This window comes from Varanus komodoensis, unplaced genomic scaffold (genome assembly GCF_004798865.1).
Source record: "Varanus komodoensis strain SLA01 unplaced genomic scaffold, ASM479886v1 scaffold123, whole genome shotgun sequence".
Classification (NCBI taxonomy): Eukaryota; Metazoa; Chordata; class Lepidosauria; order Squamata; family Varanidae; genus Varanus; species Varanus komodoensis.
The window spans coordinates 507,425-525,510 of NW_025335358.1; the positions used below are offsets into that span (position 1 = coordinate 507,425).

Sequence of the window (18,086 nt, forward strand, 5' to 3'; positions counted from 1 at the left end):
TAAATGCAAAATTAAGCTGGGCAAAACTCTGATCTTTTTTCTTCTGTGCCAGGTTGACTGGCAAATCTTTACAGCTACAGGAATCCATGTTATAAAAGCTATTGTAAGCACACCAATATCCTTGCAAACATCCCCTTGCAAACATTGAAAGAAGGAATTATAGGGTCACATGCCCTTTGTTAAAATTGAGTCAGATTACTCCCTTTCTGCTATTATAACTAGAAATTAGGGGGCAATAGCTTAAACTCAAAGCAGCAGAGGGGGTTGGTTTGAAACTTGACAGTGTTGGAGAGGTGGTCTGATGATGATGCACTCTCCTGTAGAACCATACCCACCTTGGAGGAACTTGGAGATGCCTGAAATGGGAAAATGCAGTGGGCAGGTGGAAGAGCAGGAATCAGGTCAATTAATGAAAAACTGTCTGGCTTCCCTGGCTCCCACCTCACCCCTGTAGAGCTCCCCTGCTAGATGGGCTCAAAGGTCAGCCTGCAAAAGGGTTGGGGGTAAACAGGGGAGGAAAGACGTGAAAATTTGCCATTGTTGCTCCGCCCACCCTACTGGCAGCAGCTTAGCAGAGCATCTGATACTTCTGAAGCCTCAGAATTAGAGGCTGTAATTAAAGGTAGAACACATAGGACTGGGCCCTAAATGGTGGGTGAGAGTCAAAGCAGGAAGTTTTCCAGAATATTTCCCAATTCAATTTTTTTTTAAGAAAACCAGATCACTTTCTTTGTCACACTAGAGAACTGGAACTTGTGTTTTATATATTTATCAAGAGGAAAAATCATGAAAATGTACAGATGGAAAAGGAGAAAACATGGGAAAAATCAAAATATTGATCTAAGACTGCTGTTTAAATTTATATTGACATTTGTACAAGTCCTACGTGTACCTGTTTTGCAAGTCTACATCAGGTGAAACAAGAATGAGATGTTGGAACCATGATGCAAAGGGGATGAAAAGACATATGTTCCAGTTTTTGAGTAGCTTGTAAGCCTTGTCTGGGCTGTACCATTTCAGGCTTGATGCGTTCAGAAGATTGACTATTCTTCCCTACAGAATTATTTCTTGAACACAGCATATTAGCATTCATAGAATCATAGAACAGTATAGATAGGAGGGGTCATGAAGGCCATCAGGTCCAACCCCCTGCTGTTACAGGACACCAGTTTACAACATCTTACTCAGATGGCTTTCCAGTTTCTTTTTGAATGGCTCTAGTGCAGGACAGTCCAGCACCTCTCTAGGCAGCTGGTTCCACTATCATGTTACTTGCACAGTGAGGAAGTATTTCCTGATATCTAGCCTAATTCTGGGTTGTCGCAGCCTGACTGGTATATTACCTACACTCCTACACTCTGGCATCATAAGAGATCTTGACCTTCCTCTTTGTGACTGCCTTTAAGGTACTAATAGAGGGATATCATGTCCCCTCTGTCTTCTCTTCTCAAGACTGAACATGTCCAGTTCTCTCAGTCTCTCCTCACAGGGCAGTTTCCAAAACCTGAATAATTTTTGTTGCCCTCCTCTGGACCCTTTCTTATTTTTCTGCATCTTTCTTAAATCTTGGTGCCCTGAAGTGGACACAGTATTCCAGATGGGGTCCCACTAGTGGGGAGTATATTTGGAAGTGATACTTCTATTGATGCAGACCAAGGTAGCATTTGCCATTTTGGTGGCTACATTGCATTGTTGGCTCATATTGAGCCTGTTGTCCACAGTTACACTGAGGTCTTTTTCTTTTCAGTTCTGTTGAGCTGCGTATTTCCCATCTTGTATTGATGTATTTGATTACTTTTTTCTAGGTGGAGGACATGACACTTGTCCCTGTTTTGCTTTCATTCCAGCATTTAAGTTTATCAAAATCACCCAGGATCTTCAACTGTCTTTTAGGGTGTTTGCTATTCCACCCAGTTTTGTATTGTGTGCAAATTTGATTATCTTTCTTTGTATGTCCTCATCTAAAACATTAATAAAGATGTTGAAGAGCACTGGGCCCAGGACTGAACCCTGCAGCACCACACTAGTTACCTTCCTCCAGTTTGAGAAGGTGCCCTTGATGAACATTCTTTGTGTGCAATTCAGCAGCCAATTTTGGATCCACCTAATAGTTTTTCAACTAGTCCACTTTATCTAATTTGCTTCTCCATATGTCAGTAGCTTTGTTAAGGTCTAGGAAGATTATGTCAACAGTGTTTCCTCTGTCTGGGAGGCTACCCAGTCAAAAATTATATTGAGTCTGACAGAATTAATTTTTGATAAATTCATGTTGGTTTCTATTAAGCACTGCATTTTCTTTAAGATTCTTGCAGACTGATTTTTCAATAATTTGCTGCAGAATTTATTTCAGGGATGGTGTCAGGCTAACTGGTCTGTAGTTCCCAGGTTCATCCTTTTTTTCCCTTTTTGAAGATAGGGACAACATTAATCCTTCTCCAATCATCCTGTTTTCCAAGATATATTGACAATAATAGCCAGTGGTTCTGAGAGTTCCTCCTCTAGCTCTGGCTGTCACTTAACCTTTTCTGGAGCCACATGGGCTTCCTCTGTTGCCTCTTACACTTTTTTCTTGTTGGAATTATTCATAGTTGTGCTTAGAGATTCTTCTTTTTCAAGAAGACCCACCCCTCTTGGACACCTTTCCCCTTAAGGATGTGTTGCCATGGCACTTCACTTATCATTTTTCTCAGTTCTTTAAAGTTAGCTTTCTTGAAGTCCAGGATTCATGTTTGACTGCAGTTAGCCTTTGTCACCTTTATTCAAGTATCACATGGTCACTTTCCCCCATGGTTCTCACGGTCACTGTTTTGTGAACTAGGCCATTCCTATGAGTATTAAATCAAGGATAGCTGATTCTCTCATTCCTTTCTCTACCCTCTGCTAGAGGAAGTTGTCAGCAACACATGTCAGAAATCTCTTGGAGGGGCCATGTTTGGCAGAAATTGTTTCCCAGCATGTATCAGGGAAACTGAAGTCCCCCATGATGGCTACATCATTCTTCTTGGAAATGAAGAAAAGGCAAGTTGCTTTTCGAAGGTTGCATCCTTGTCCACTTTTTGACTGGGTGGTTAGTAACAGATGCCAATAACTATGTTTTTCGTATTTTTCCTTCCCTTTAAATTTAGCCTGATGCTTTTGATGGGGCTACTAAATTCCTCTACCTGTAGTTCTGTGTGGATATATGTGTCCCTTACATATATATGTGTCTCTTACATACATACATACACACACACACACACACTCCACCTCCCCTTTTGTCCTTTCTAGTTTTCTTCAATAGGTTGTATCCATCAATTGTAGCATTCCAGTCATATGAGTCATCCCACCAAGTTTCAGTTATTCTTATACGATCATTTATTTATTTATTTAAAACATTTTTATGCCGCCCGCATTACAACAAAGCCTCGGGGTGGCTCACAACAAAAAACAAACTATACAAATATAACAATTATATAACAAAAATATTAAAACCCGGTGCATCTCAGCTTAAAAGATTTAAAATCCTATAAATACCAATAAATTAACAATTAAAATAAGTTTTAAATAAAAAGGTCTTAGCCTGGCACTGAAAAACAAATAACGACAGCGCCAGGCAGACCTCTCTGGGGAGCGCATTCCATAGATGATTGCCTTCATGTACTATGAGCTCAAGTTTGTGTTGTTTCTTTCCATACTCTGAGCATTGGGATAGAGACACGAAAGTTCATTCTCATTGTGCCCTCCTATGTTGTTTGGTAAACTGATGTTAGGCCCCGCCTAAGGTTTTTTCTCTGTTAAAAAACGTAAGTCTTTGTCAGGTGATGATGTCTCCCTTCCCTGTATGTTTCAGTTTAAAGACAGCTTGATTAACTTTTTCAAGTAGTGGCCAAACATGTGTTCCACTTTTTGTGAGGTCCAGCCCATCATTTGCCAATAGTCTGTCTTTCAGGAACCTCGGCTTGTGGTCCCAGAATCTAAATCTTTCTATACAGTACTGCCATAATAGCAAGTCATTCACTTGAACGATTTCTCTTCCTTATCAGTTCCTCTTCCTACTCTTATGGGTAGGATTGGGGGGAAGACTATCTGGGCCTCAGTGTTTTTTATTTTGCTCCCTAGAGTTTTGACGTCTGATGTTATTTAGTCAAAGCTTCTCCTGGCAGTGTCGTTAGTTCCCATGTGGAAATAAATGAAGGTGTATTTGTCAGTGGGTTGTATGAGTTGCATGAATTTATTGGTTATAACTTTAATCTTGGTGTGAGGGAAACAGCATACTTAGTGATTCTCTGGCTGGGCCTTGTAGTGCTGTTACTTAATGCCAGGTTGGCCCACAATAAAACTTCACAGATTCATTATTTATTTGTGGATCAGGGGACCAACCTGGCATGTATTACCAAGACCTGGATGGATGAGGCAGGGTGGGGTTACCTTGTCCCAGCTCTGTCCACCGGGTTACTAGGTACAGCACCAGCATCACCTCCAGGGATGGAGACTGCGTGTGGCCATTGTTTATCATAATTCCATGTCCTTCTCAAGGCTTCCTGTTCATTGATGTTTGCACCTGAATTGTCTTTACCTTTGCATTGGGCAATCCAGATGGATTAGGGATCTAATCCTGCTGATGTACCATGCACCCCACAGCCCAGCAGCCTCCTTGCCTGAGTTGGGGGACATAGTCTCCGACCTAGTGTTGAAAATTCCTAGCATGTTGGTCCTAGGGGATCTCAACTTCCATGTGGAATCTCCCTTATCTGGGGTGGCTCAGGACTTCCTGGCAGCCATGACAACCACTGGGCTGTCTCAACATGGCCCATTACATGTAAGAGGTCACACTCTAGACCTGACTCTAGATCTTGGGGGGGCTAACATCAACCCCTTTGTCATGGTCAGATCACTTCCTCCTGAGGTTTGAAATAATGATCTCTTTTCTCCTCAGCAGGGGTGCAGGTCTCATTAAATTGGTCCACCCTTGGAGGCTGATGGATCCAAGTGGACTCTGGGGATTTTCCAACTGGCATATTAGGTGCTCCTGTTGATGCCCAGCTCTGTGGAATTTGGAGATGGGCCAGGCAATTGTCATGTTTTCTCCCAAGTGCCCTCTCCCCTCTTGCAGAGCCCAGTTGGATCCTTGGTATATGCCAGAGCTGAGGATGATGAAGCAAGAGGGCAGACAGCTAGAGCACAAGTGGAGGAGACCTTGAAACAAATTCAATTGAACAAGGCATAGTGCCCATTACTGAGCCTAGTCGATGGTGGTAAAGACAGGGAGGAAATGTTTTATCACTGCCAGCATTGTGTCCTCATCATGTCACCCAGCAGAGCTGTTTTGGTTGGTTCAGAACCTTTTACATTGTAGCCCTAATGGAGATTCGACTGAGTCCTTGGAGACTCACTGCCAGGAATTTACGCAACACTTTGAGGATAAAATTGCTTGGATCCATAACAACTTAGACTCTACAGTCACTCTAGTTCTATCAGCAGAGGAGTCCAGTGTACTGTCTTGTTCCATTCTACTGAATGAGTGTCAGCTTTTGCAGCTTGATGATGTGGACAGGGTGCTCGGATCTGTTCAGCCTACAACTGCCTTGCTTGAATCTTGTCTTTCTTGTCAGTCAGGAAATCTAGACAGTCTGGGTCCAGAAGGTTGTTAATGCATCTTTTAGAGAGGAAGGTGTGCCTCCTGCTTGAAGGGGTGCCTCCTGTCTTAAGAAACCTACCCTGGACCCAGCTGATATGAACAACTTCCAATCAATTGCTAACACCCTTTTTTGGGCAAGGTGATCAGGTTGTCCTGGAGGAAACTGATTATCTAGACCCATTTCAATCAGGTTTCAGGACTGGTTTTGGAATGGAAACTCCCTTTATCGCCCTGAGATATGACCTCTGCTGGGAAAGAGACAGGAAGAGTGCAACCCTGTTTTTTTCCCCCCCGGACCTCTTGGTGGCTTTCGATACCATCAACCATGGCATCCTTCTGGAGAGATTGGCTGGGTTGGGAGTTGGGGGCACCGTTTTGCATTGGTTCAAATCCTACCTGGTTGTCCATCTCCAGATGGTAGTGCTGGGACACTACTGCTTTGTGCCACAGTCTTTGCACCATGGAGTCCCACAGGGCTCCACTTTGTCCCCCATGCTTTTCAACATCTACATGAAACTGCTGGGAGAGGTCATCAAGAAGTCTGGACTGAAGTGTCATCAGTATGCCAATAATACTCAGCTCTACCTCTCTTTTTCATCACATCCAGGAGAGGCATTGACTGTTCTGAACAGGTGCCTGAGCTTAGGAATGGGCTGGATGGGCCAATAAATTGAGACTCAATAAGATGGAAGTGCTGTTAGTTGGGAGCCCATTTTTTTCAACTGGAGAATTTTTGACCTATTCTTGCGCTCTTCTTAAAGGATTCTTCTTAAAGGATAAGGTGTGCAGCCTTGGAGTACTCTTGGATTCTGAGCTATCCCTGGTGGCCCAGGTGAAGTCAGTTTCCAGGAGCACTTTTTATCAGCTACATCACCACTTGGACAAGCAGAGCCTTGCCACAGTAAACCATGCACTGGTAACCTCTCTCTTAGATTATTGCAATTCCCTGTAGGTAGGGCTGCCTGTGAAAATGGTGTGGAGCTTGCAACTTGTCCAAAATTGGGCAGCATGCCTGCTTACTAGAACCAGTACTTGTAAGCATATCATGTTGGTCCTTTGCAGGTTGCATTGGCTGCCAGTTGCCAGTTGGGCACAATTCAAAGTGCTTACAATAACAAATAAAGCCCTAAATTGTTTGGGGCCAGGTTAGTTAAAGGAATGTCTCTCCCCATGCATAGAAACAGAGTGAGTCAGAAAGCCCCTTAGGCCATCTAGTCTGACCCCCCAGTTCCAGCTGGCTGCTGCTCATGACATGTCTACCATGTGCATACCAGCCTGATCATTGCAGTCCTCATCTGAAGCTCTTCTCCCCTCCCCCCATTCCTAACCCCAATTAAGTGAGGGGGAGATTTTGCAAGGAGGAGAGGTTTTTTGAGCATTGCACCCACTTCTGGAACTCAGTATCACTGGAGATACAGTTAGAGCCTACCCTTTTGGCTTTCAGGCACCAACTAAAGACACATCTGCTCCATAGATTTTATGACCCTTGTTACTGCTGTTTTAATATTTGTTGATGTGTTGTTGTGAACCTGTTAAAATATTAATTTTAATGGTCTTGTTTTATCTCTGGAATATGTTTATACATTGCATTTATTTGATTTTGTTTATTCTGGTTTTATTGAATTTTGATAACTTTATGACTGTAGTGATACTTGTGCTAATTGTCTATTGTCTTGTGTGTTTTATGTCTGTTGTAATGGATTTTAATGATGCAAGCCACCTACAGATCCTATGACTAGTGGGGAGGCATACAAATCAAATAAACAAGCAAATAAATAATACATATATTTCCATCTCACACAACAGAGTATCTTCCACAACTATCACTCTACTCCTTTTGGTGTAGTAAACTTTGGTATCCTTTTCCTTTCTTGATTGGCCTTTTATCTCTTTTTCAGAGTTGCACAGTGTATTGTGTAGTTTGTTCACACTGGGTTTCTCAAGTAACTTACAGCGGTTCGAGAGTTCCACTGCTTCCACTGATGCAGGGTGTTTTCTAGTCTTCTGCATCTAACTGTCACCCTGTTCCAGTGAGTTTCCTCATTTTCCTCAGGGTTCTCTTGTCCTGCCTCAGCTGCCTGATGCTCTTCTTGCTTCTGGACTACACTTTGCTGTTGCAGCTTCTCCGCTCTGTCTAAAAGCTCTTTGGTTTCTTTATTATCTGGAGGGTGGACACACACTGCTCCATTGTTTTCACTTTTTCCTCTAACAGGGCTACAAGCTTGCACTTGTTGCACATGCAGGCCATTATGCCCTCAGGTAAGAAAACAAACATTGCACTGTTGTTGCAGGTCACCACCACTGTGGAGCCTTCTTGGTCCATTGTTCATGGCACCTTTGTGATTCTGTCTTGGGTGGCTGTTGTGACAACTGGTGCTTTTGAATGTCTTCACAAACTTTAACAACACAGTCCAACTAGTAAATGAGAGTGTGTTACAAGGAAGAAAACAAGTGTGTGTGCAGGGGGGACTTAGAGGAAATAAAGCGAAAAGAAGGGTGGGAAATGTAAGGGGGGAAACGCTTCCCCTTTACCTCCCCCACCACACTCCTGTTTGCTCTGTGGCGGCTTTAGGGCAGGGGTGGCCAGACTTGCTCACCAGAAGAGCCACGTATTGTTAAATGTCAGGTGTTTGAGAACCACAAGACATGAACAATTATTTATTTATCTATTTATTATGCTTTATTTATTATGACCAAAGAGACATTGCTAAAATTATCAGGCTAGTTACTGCAAGGAGGGGTCTTGTGAGTCTCCATCTTGGCAACCCTGATCTATGGGAATTGTTAATGGACAAGATGGCCCCATCAGTTGAGCTAAAAACTCGGTTACACCGATCTATGTCCTGTTGATTTCAATGATGCTTACTCACAGTTAAGCATCCAGAAAAGTGTGTCCCAGGGTGATTTCATTGCAGGTAGCATTCCATTGCAGATAGGATGAAGATTTGTTGGACACTTGGTTTTTACAAACATTTGAAACTGAAGGAAAGTTTAATCTATCACTTAAATGACTGTCCTGACAAAATTGCTTGACTAATTGATTATCATGTATTTCAGCTAATGCAAATCTACACATGCTTCCCTAAGAGCAAGCTCCAGTGAACATAGTAGGGCTTATTGTTGAGTAAACTTCTGCTTGGGAACCGCTATGCTTTCAAGCCAAAATGAAATGCTTGTTTGGCTACAGTTACCCTTTGTCTCCTTTATAATTGAGAATTCAAGTATTGCATGGTCCCTTTCCCCCAGAGTTCCCATGGTTGTTATTTTGTCCACCAGGCCATCCCTTTTAGCATTAAATCGAGGATAGCTGATCCTCCTGTACCTTCCTCTACTTTCTGCTGGAGAAAGTTGTCGGCAACTCATGTCAGGAATCTCTTGGAGGGGCCTTGTTTGGCAGAATTTGTCTCCCAGCATATATCGGGGAAATGGAAGTCCCCCATGATGGCTACATCATTCTTCTAGGAAATGCAGGCAAGTTGCTCTTCAAAGGTTGCATCCTTGTCCTCTTTTTGACTGGGTGGATGGTAATAGATGACAATAACTATGTTTATCTTATTTTTTGCTCCCCTTAAATTAAGCCAGATGCTTTCAGTGGGACTATTAATCCATCTTCTTGTATTTCTGTGCAGATATATATGTCTCTTACATATAGTGCAACTCCACCTCACCTTTTGTCCTTTCTATTTATCTTGAACAGGTTGTATCCATCAATTGTAGAGTTCCTGTCATGTGAGTCATCCCACCAAGTTTCAGTTATTCCTATAAGATCATAATTGCCCTCGTGTTCTATGAGCTCAAGCTTGTGTTGTTTGTTTCCCATACTCTGATCATTGGTGTAGAGACATCAACATTCATTTCTTTCCCTAACAGTTCCTCTTCCACATACTGATAGGCTTGAGGAGAAGACTATTTGGACCCCAGTGTTTTTGATTTTGCTCTCTAGAGCTTTGAAGTCTGCTGTTATTTCAGCAAAACTTCTCATGGCAGTGTTGTTAGTTCCCACGTGGAAGAGGAGGGGTATTTGTCAGTGGGTCATATAAGCTGTGTGATCTTGCTGGTTATAACATGAACCTTGTTGCCAGGGAGACAACATAATTGGTGATTCTCTGGGCCATCATGACATAAATATTTTTCCATTTTGCACTAGAGGGAATCTCCCACAACTAGCACTCTTCTCCTTTTGTTGCAAATTTTGCTATCCTTTTCTGATTGGCCTTTTATCTCTGAAAAAGAGTTATTCAGTGTGTTGTGCGGTTCTTTTAAGTGGGTTTCTCACATGTCTCTTCCTCAAGTGACTCAAAAACAGTTTGAGAGTTCCACTGCTTCCTTGGGTCAGAGTGTTTTATAGGTCTTCTGCATCTAACTGTCACCCTGTTTCAGGGAGTTTCTTAATTTTCCCTTCCCTCAAGGTCCTCTTCTACTGCCTCGGCTTGCTGCTGCTCTTCTTCCTTCTGGACTATACCTACCTGTTGCAGCTCCTCCACTCTGTCTAGGAACTCATTTGAAGTGAAGTTTGGAGAATCTTTTTCCCAGGAATTGTTTTCAAAATATGTAATGCTTCATTTCACACAATTTCTGGGGTACCTCCCCCCACACTACAGATTTTGGTGAAAAGGATGCAACTTTTAATTAAAGAAGGTGGGCTTGGCTTTCCAGATGTTGCCTTCATCAGGAAGCTTATTTATTGACTAGTTCAAAATGTTGGTCCATCTTGCTCAGTTTTGGAACCCTTATGTTTGGAACCTTTCTCCAAAAGGATATCATTAGATACTTGGCACACTAAGGTGCTCCTGCTGTCATGGCAGTCAGAGAGATGTAGCATATTTCATCAATTACACTTTGACCCATGTTCATGCTAATTTGACTTTATAGAAAAATCCAGATATAAAAATGGTTAAGATTTTTGTTCATGTGGCAAACATTGATTTTTACTTTGAAATGTGTGTGGATGATTAGTTTTTGTCATTGTCAGCTCTGCATGCCAAATATGATTTGACTGCTTTGGGTGAAAAGCAATACTTGTATTTGCAACTTGCAAATCTACTTTGTGAATGGAAACACTGATTGAGGCTGAGCACTTTGCATGTGTGCCAGAAGATCTATGGATCTTAGGTTCTGTCCTATTCAGCAAAGCTTGCTTGCTTGCTCTTTCTTTTTCTTTCTTTCTTTCTTTCTTGAAATGGATGACACAATGTCTTTTAAATAAGGGTCTTCTAAGTTACCTAACTTTCGAGAAGTCATCCTAGTAATACCTGACTTAAATGTTTTTGCACATACTTCTTTTTGGTTAGAAATTATTGTACAAACTTAGTACCAGAATGTTTCAAATATCTGCTGATGCTTATATTCTTTTTAATTATTTTCCTCCAGTATAGAAGGAGACTATACTGAAGTATAGTCTATAGTCTTCTATACTTCTATACTATCTCTTTCTATACTTCAACAACTTATCTATTGTTGCAGGTAAGTGGACTTTGCACATGCTTTTGACAGTGAAAAGACTGACATTACAATATTGGATAGATGAACTCACACCTCCTATAACCCAGGTATAGGACTTAACTACACTTTCAGTAGTCAGGTGGGTAAATACCAAATTCTTATAAATAAACATGAGAATATTTGGCCCACCTTCTCTGAAGCTTATGTTGAAATGTTTCTAGTGATAGCTGTAGCATCATATATACATTATGGACAAACATTTCATGTATACCTATTGTAAGTTATTTTCTGTAAGAAAATTACATTTTTTCTATTATATGGTTTTGTTGGTCTGGTAAAATTCATATAAAAATTAATTTTAAAACTCCTCTACCCATAATGCACAGCTGTGTTAAGCATCTTCCTTTTAACATTACTTCTTTCATCAGTATTTCTTAAAGGTTTTTGTACGTGGTCAAGTAGTGCCTGAAAGGGAAGGAGTGTGTCTCTCTGTGTGTAAAGCTATTTTCATCCATAACTGCATCCAAGATAGTACAGCATTTGTAACCACTATCCTAAAAGACTTTAAAAGACCCTCCAGACCCACCACTGAGTTTTCAAGCTGTATTCCTAGGGACCTTGAGGACCCTCCAAAAATTATCTTGCTAAGGTCAGTTCTGCAGAACAAGCTTCTCTAAAATGCAGCTCATTCCTCTTGATCTTCACTTAAAATGTACTCTCAGTTCATGCAAAACACTGCAGCAGCTCTGAGGTGTTTCTAGGGGAAGCATTTGTTCTGCAGTCATTTCATTCACAAAATTTAACAGGTAGTCTATATGCTACTGTCTTTCTGCTCACCAGGGAAATGCAGAATAGCTACAGTATGGCTTTTTAAATTTGTTATGTTGAGAGCTATTGGTCGGAAAAGATCCCAGGACAGGACCATACAGCAAGAGAATGTGTGGGAAGGAGGTAGATCTCCAGATAGACAGTTCAAAATATCTGGAGAGCTGCTTTCTGCCCACAATCCCTGCCAACATGCAAGACCTTCATAACAGATATTCAGAGATTCCTTAGGAAATAAGTTGGTGTGAAAGGGGTTTCTTGAAGCTGAAAGTGTGAAGACCACCATCCTAAACTCAAGGAATGTGGAAAAAAGAATGATAGTACTCCGATATTATATAACATGCTGTGGGTACTACTTTGTTTCTGTCACAGTTCAAACTTTGACTTTTAAAGTCCTAAGCAACCTGGGACCAGAGTAGAATTTAGCATGTCTGCACATGAAGGTATCTGTCCTCCCCTTGAAATTGGCATTGGAGACTTTCTTCCACATTCCCACCATAGGCATGGCAGGTAGGAACAAGGGACAGGCAGTAATAATGTTAGTCTACCTTATTGTTTGTTTTGATAACACTACCTGAGTAATTCTTAGAACAGCCTTGAAAAATAGACCAGTGTTGTATCCATCCTCAGATCCATATTGCAAATGAGGGATTTCTCCTGAGATCTGCTCCCACACTGAGCCACCATACTCCACTGAAATCTAGCATGGGAAGCTTTCTTGTTACCTTCTTCTTCCTCAAAGAAGCTTCCTCCTTCTGGAACTTATGAAAGTGCTAGAAGGGAAGAGAAACCTTTCTCCAGTTATTCTGCCCAGGGATCCACAGAAGGGAGTTCAAGCCGACCTGTTGTTCTATTACCACTCTCGCCCTTCTGTCCCAAGAAACTGGAAGCAAGCCATAGCTAAATAAAGTGTTTAGCATTGTCAGCACAGTAATACAAGGAGTCTTCAAAAAGTTTTGCACTTTTATATTTTATAAATATAATTTATTCTTGGGATATAAAACAGGAGGTATATTTCTCCACTTCAGCAATGAGAACTTGGGGATGGTAGGAGTGTAACCTTGCTTGCAGGCCTTGCTACTGACCTCACATGTGCAGTTGGACCTGCACATGCCCCTGATGTCTGCACACTGTCCCCAAGGTCTGAAAGGAGCAGCTGAATATATCATACCATAACGATATAGGTGTTCTGCCCAGTCAGGGACCCACAGGTTTGGAGTCATGACTAGATGAAGTATCTGCATGTGTGTGCCTGTAAACACTCTTTTGCTCCATGCATGATTACAAGAGATTGAGGCTTCAGAGACAAGGGATATGAAAGTAGGGCTTGCAGGTATGGTCCCACCCCTCCCTCCCTCCCTTTCTCCACAAGTTCACTGTACAGAAAAGAACTTCAAAGTGTACAAAAGTAAGATTCATCTTCTTCTCCAACTCTGCCTAAATCACTGACTACAACAATGAGAGGGTTGTGGAAAAGTGTACTGGACAGTTTACTCCAAGGTCAATTGATCAAGCTATTTCTCAGGAATAATTAAATAGTGATGCGTGGAGCCACTTGTTTCCATTCTGCACTATTCTAGCAGAGAATATTTTAGAGTGCATCCTTATGCATGCTGAGACAGAAAAAGTCCAGCAACTCACAGCTTTCTCCAGCCAGCCATAGTTTTGCTTCCACCAAAAGCATTGGTTCTAGCCTAGTTTCTGGTGAATGCATAACATTGTCCTACCCTATGACTGGATGGCCAAATCAGATCTGATACTTGGAAGTAGGCATATGTGAAGGTCTTTGCTCACTTTTATATACACTAGTCTGATCTGCACTGCTGAACTGAGGTGCAGATTGGAACTAAGTTATCCAGTAATTTCTCCATTCCCCAAATTTCTGACACACAACTTCAAAAGTGGCAAAAGACATTTAAAAATGTGTATGCTTTATTTTTAACAAAGATGTAATGTAAGTTTTTGTGTATTTTTTAAAAAAATAAAAGCAAATCATGATCTGATGCAGCAACAAGATGTATCAGAGCTATGCATGAACAGATGTTGAAGTGACATGGACTAAAAATATACAAATTTGCTCAACCCTAATGCAGATGCTCAGCAGAATGGCTGACCCTCAGAGGCTGAATTGAGAGAGTGAAGGCCAGAGTTGTAGCAGTCCACCTTGTCTGTGGGTGAGTCCTAAGGGAACAGGAGTGCCAGTTCACATATTTCCAGTTCACATACAACAGTGTCCTTTCAAACTCTGGACAATGTCAACAAGACAATATGCATGTGCACATGGCTTGATGGCACCTGCTTGGCTTCTCCTGCTAGCAGGAGTGGTTCAGCAAGCCAGGAAAACCCCATCCCTGGCCTGCTTAGCATTTCATTCCAACTTGCAACTCTGTTTATTTCTCTGCTGTCAAGCTCTAGCAAAGAACAAGCACTGTATACAACCCAGCTCTCACAACTGTTGAAAACAATTTTATTTCCCTTTCCAAGGCAATCATGGACAACAGCTTAAATAGTTGTTAAACTCAGGAGTCAGATAAAATGGCTTCCTGAGCTGAATTGGCCTGCAGGCTACCAGTGCATATATCAGTGTCTTGTAGAGTGGGAGGCTGCAGTGGGTGCACTGAAAATAGTCAGCTCTGCTGACAGTACCAGTTTCCCCTTCCTAAAGTGAAGCTTACTACACAAGGTTTGTTCTCTTTCGGATCATATTTGGTCTATATAGTTTGCTTCCAAACCTTGAATCAAGACACAGTTGACACAAGCTTTCACAATTGCCCATAAATCCTCTTGTGGCAGGCTGCTGCAGGACTGCTTTTTGGAATATATTAAAGCAAGCCCTACATTAGATATCCATGTCTTGCTTACATCTCATTTAGACTATTTGCAATTTACTCTATGGGGGGGAGGGGTTTACCCCTGAACAGTACTTACATTCTTTGGTACAAAAAGTGACATCTAGTTGTGTCTTGGTATCCAGAACATATTGCATCTGTTCTTAAAGACCTGCATGGGTTGCCAGTTACTTTCTGGGTTCCATTCAAGGCTTTAAAGCCCTAAACAACCAGGGCCTGGCTATCTAAGGGAAAACCTGTGTCAAGATCTGCAGGAGAAAACCTTTTGAAGTTACCATTTTCTGAAGTGGCCCACATGGAAGTGTTCTCTCCTGTTTCACTCCCAAACTATGGAATGCGCTTTTTGAAAAATTACAACCGGACCTCATTCTCTCAGCCTTTAAAAAGAATCTTTCCAATTTAGCTTTTTGAAGCATCTAGTTTTTACTGTTTGAATGCTGTTATTTCTATTTGTTGCAGGATTTTGTTGTTTAAATTGTTGTGTACTTCTTGAGGGCTCTAAGCAGATAAGGTGGTATACAAATGATAATAATAAGTTAAAGAAATTGGAGATAGATCTGTGATGATTTTATATCCGTAGGTCTCCTACTTGTTCAGATGAATAATGAAATATAAAGTTACTGAGTTACAGAAAGCAAATAAAATAAAACCTTGCATGTATTACATTTCCAAACATCACAGTTTCTTACCCTATCTCAAGATTCAGAGGTGTTCACAATGGCAAGACTCTTGTTCACCTCCACCTGGCTGGAAGAAAAACTTAGCTAGTGAATATGAATTAGTCTCACACTAGAAAAACTGCACAAAAGGCATTGCATAGAAAACATAACCATTTTAATTATGTGATATGTAGATTTAAAATATTCTTCTGGATCATATTACCCGTGTTTCTAGCATGGCTAGATCACTTTGGATGACTGGAGGACCAAATCACACTCAACTAGCTGAATTCTCAACTAGAGAACTGGTTGTGACACTTATTTGCCAAAGCCTAAGTATCAGCCAAGATACTTAGAAAGAAGATGGAATTTGGCTAGAGAAAGCAAACACAGTTCTAGATTCTGGAGAACTGGATGGTGAGGCAGTCTTGGTGATGCTATTCCTGCAGAACTGATATGCTATGGAACAGAGAGGGATGTCAGAGAAATCCTCAGTAGATTCTAATGAGTTTGCATTGTTTTATTTATTTATAATATTTATATGCCACCTCATAGCCCAAAGTGCTCTCTGGGTGACTTACAATAAAAACAAATAAGAACAGTAAAAATGACAATTAAATAAAAACTGTAAAAAGAACCATTAAATAAGACAATTAAAAGAATAAAAGCCATTAAAACAGTGCAAATATGGCAATCAGGCAAAAAGTCACAAAAATGCACATATCAATAATGTTAAAACAATATTGAAACCACCATCAGAAGGAAATTAGCAACAGCACCAGGAGCACCAGGGAGCAGATTCCATAAATGCTTATCGTGCTTGCTGTGGGATTTTTATGAATCTGACCTGCAGTTACCTCAGTGCTAGCTTTTTGTGAGTTATATGGATCCTACGAACTTATAGACTTTGTAAAAGAAACTTTTTATGGGATGGGGAGATTTATGCAAAACACTTTGTAGTGGGTGAGAATTACCCAAAACACAACAAAATGTGTACATCCATAAGAACAGGTATTCCCTGCTTGCTACTTCATCAGCTTCTGTATCTGTAACCAAAAAAGACATTTCCCACTTATAGTAAAGTTCCTTCTACAGCTGAGCTTCTCTCTCCTGAGAATGGATACCTGGAATATTACACCACTTAGATGAAACTTCCCATGCTCATGATGCATTTCAAATGTGATCCTAAGCTCTGCACAAAGATTGAGATTTAGGAGATGGTGAAGAGCATTCATTACCAAGGATATGGGCCCAGGTGCAAAACTTGCAATTGAGAGGAACACAACTCTCACATTTATCAATCTTGTGTACTTCAAAAAAGAGAGGAATGGGAGACAAAAAGTAGTACATGTACACCTATTTATTATTATTTAGGTCTGTCCTTCAATCACAATATATCTGCCTACATACTTGAGTAAAAATTAGCTGAAATTAATGAAACAACTCCTGAATAAAATCAACCATGAATTTTGTATTCAGGTTGTCAGCCTAGGCTCCAAGGTAAAGGGAAGTTGGCAAAAATAAACACATAAAAGACTCAATTGTGTTTGGCAGAGATTTTCATTTAGGTAGCCACTAGGCTGTATACAGAAAAGTAAATTAATAAAAACAAGCTCAGATAATTATCAAAATCGTAGCATTTCAGAATCACAAAGGTAGACTGCACAAATCATGACACAATATCCTAAAATCCACCAGCCTGACAAATTCCTCTCTAGGACTAGAAATAAGTCTTTCGAATATTCAATTAGACTATTTCATATCAGGGAAAAAGGCAACATAAAAATTATGCTAGTTCAGGTCCATCATAATTAAGGGTGATGGATTGTGATATTATGTGTCAAATCTAGTGGTATATGATTAGAGGATATAAATCTTTTTTTTTTATTTTTATGAAGGCACGTTCTTTGCAAAACAGGAAGAAAATGCTGCTAAGACACCTTAATGTCCTGATGAATTATTAATACAGAAACAAACAAGCAATAGCTTCTGTACAGGAAACTGGACTAAGGGTACAGAAATTCTTTTTTCTGGATTAGAAATTTCTGTTTACAAATAGCTCCAGCCCATGTGACACTACATTCAACTTTGAGATTGGGTTTTTTCCAAAGCTCCATTCTTTTGCTCACTGAGATTACAAAAACTGAAGAGATAAATAGGAGGCTGAAAAAGATTGTTACCACAGAAAGAAGAATGCATATTTTCCAAGGAACAAAGTCAGAGCAGATGTTAGTGACATTATCCATAAAACAGCTAGCCAAAAGCTCATGGTGGGTCACCATAGGTTCCATTTGCTCATTCCTGAGGACAAGTTGCAATACATACAGCACAGTTCCAGTGGACCATTCCAATAACCTACAAAACTATTTTCCAGAGCTTCTCAAAGAAGAGAAACGTGCATTTGCTTACAGAACAGAAGTGATTTCACACTATTCTTTAAAAATGTCATATTGACTTTCTACCCATTCTTGCCTAGGAGTTCGGTGAATCTTCGAATTAAAAAGTATATACACCAGCAGATACATTTACAATAAGCAGAAACACTTCCATGCCGTTGTTAAACTTAACTTCCTTTAAATTACAAGTTGGTACTAGAATACAACATTTTGCAGTTACATTCAGTTCTACTCCAGTCTATACTGTTGCATAAAGCTATAGATTATAATCCTTACAAATTAAATTCCTAAATGCATA

General features: G+C 40.6%; 1 protein-coding gene across 2 annotated transcripts in view; it reads right to left on the bottom strand.

Moving 5' to 3' along the window:
• NTF3 (neurotrophin 3) overlaps window positions 1-18,086 on the bottom strand; it is a 114,099-nt gene that overhangs the window by 40,311 nt on the left and 55,702 nt on the right. The window contains exon 2 of one of the 2 annotated variants that reach the window (XM_044422269.1): window positions 15,423-15,480. The exons of the other annotated variant lie outside the window; for it this stretch is intronic. The gene's annotated coding sequence lies outside the window, so the exon portion shown is untranslated. The remainder of the gene's footprint in view (window positions 1-15,422; window positions 15,481-18,086) is intronic. 2 annotated transcript variants of the gene reach the window in all.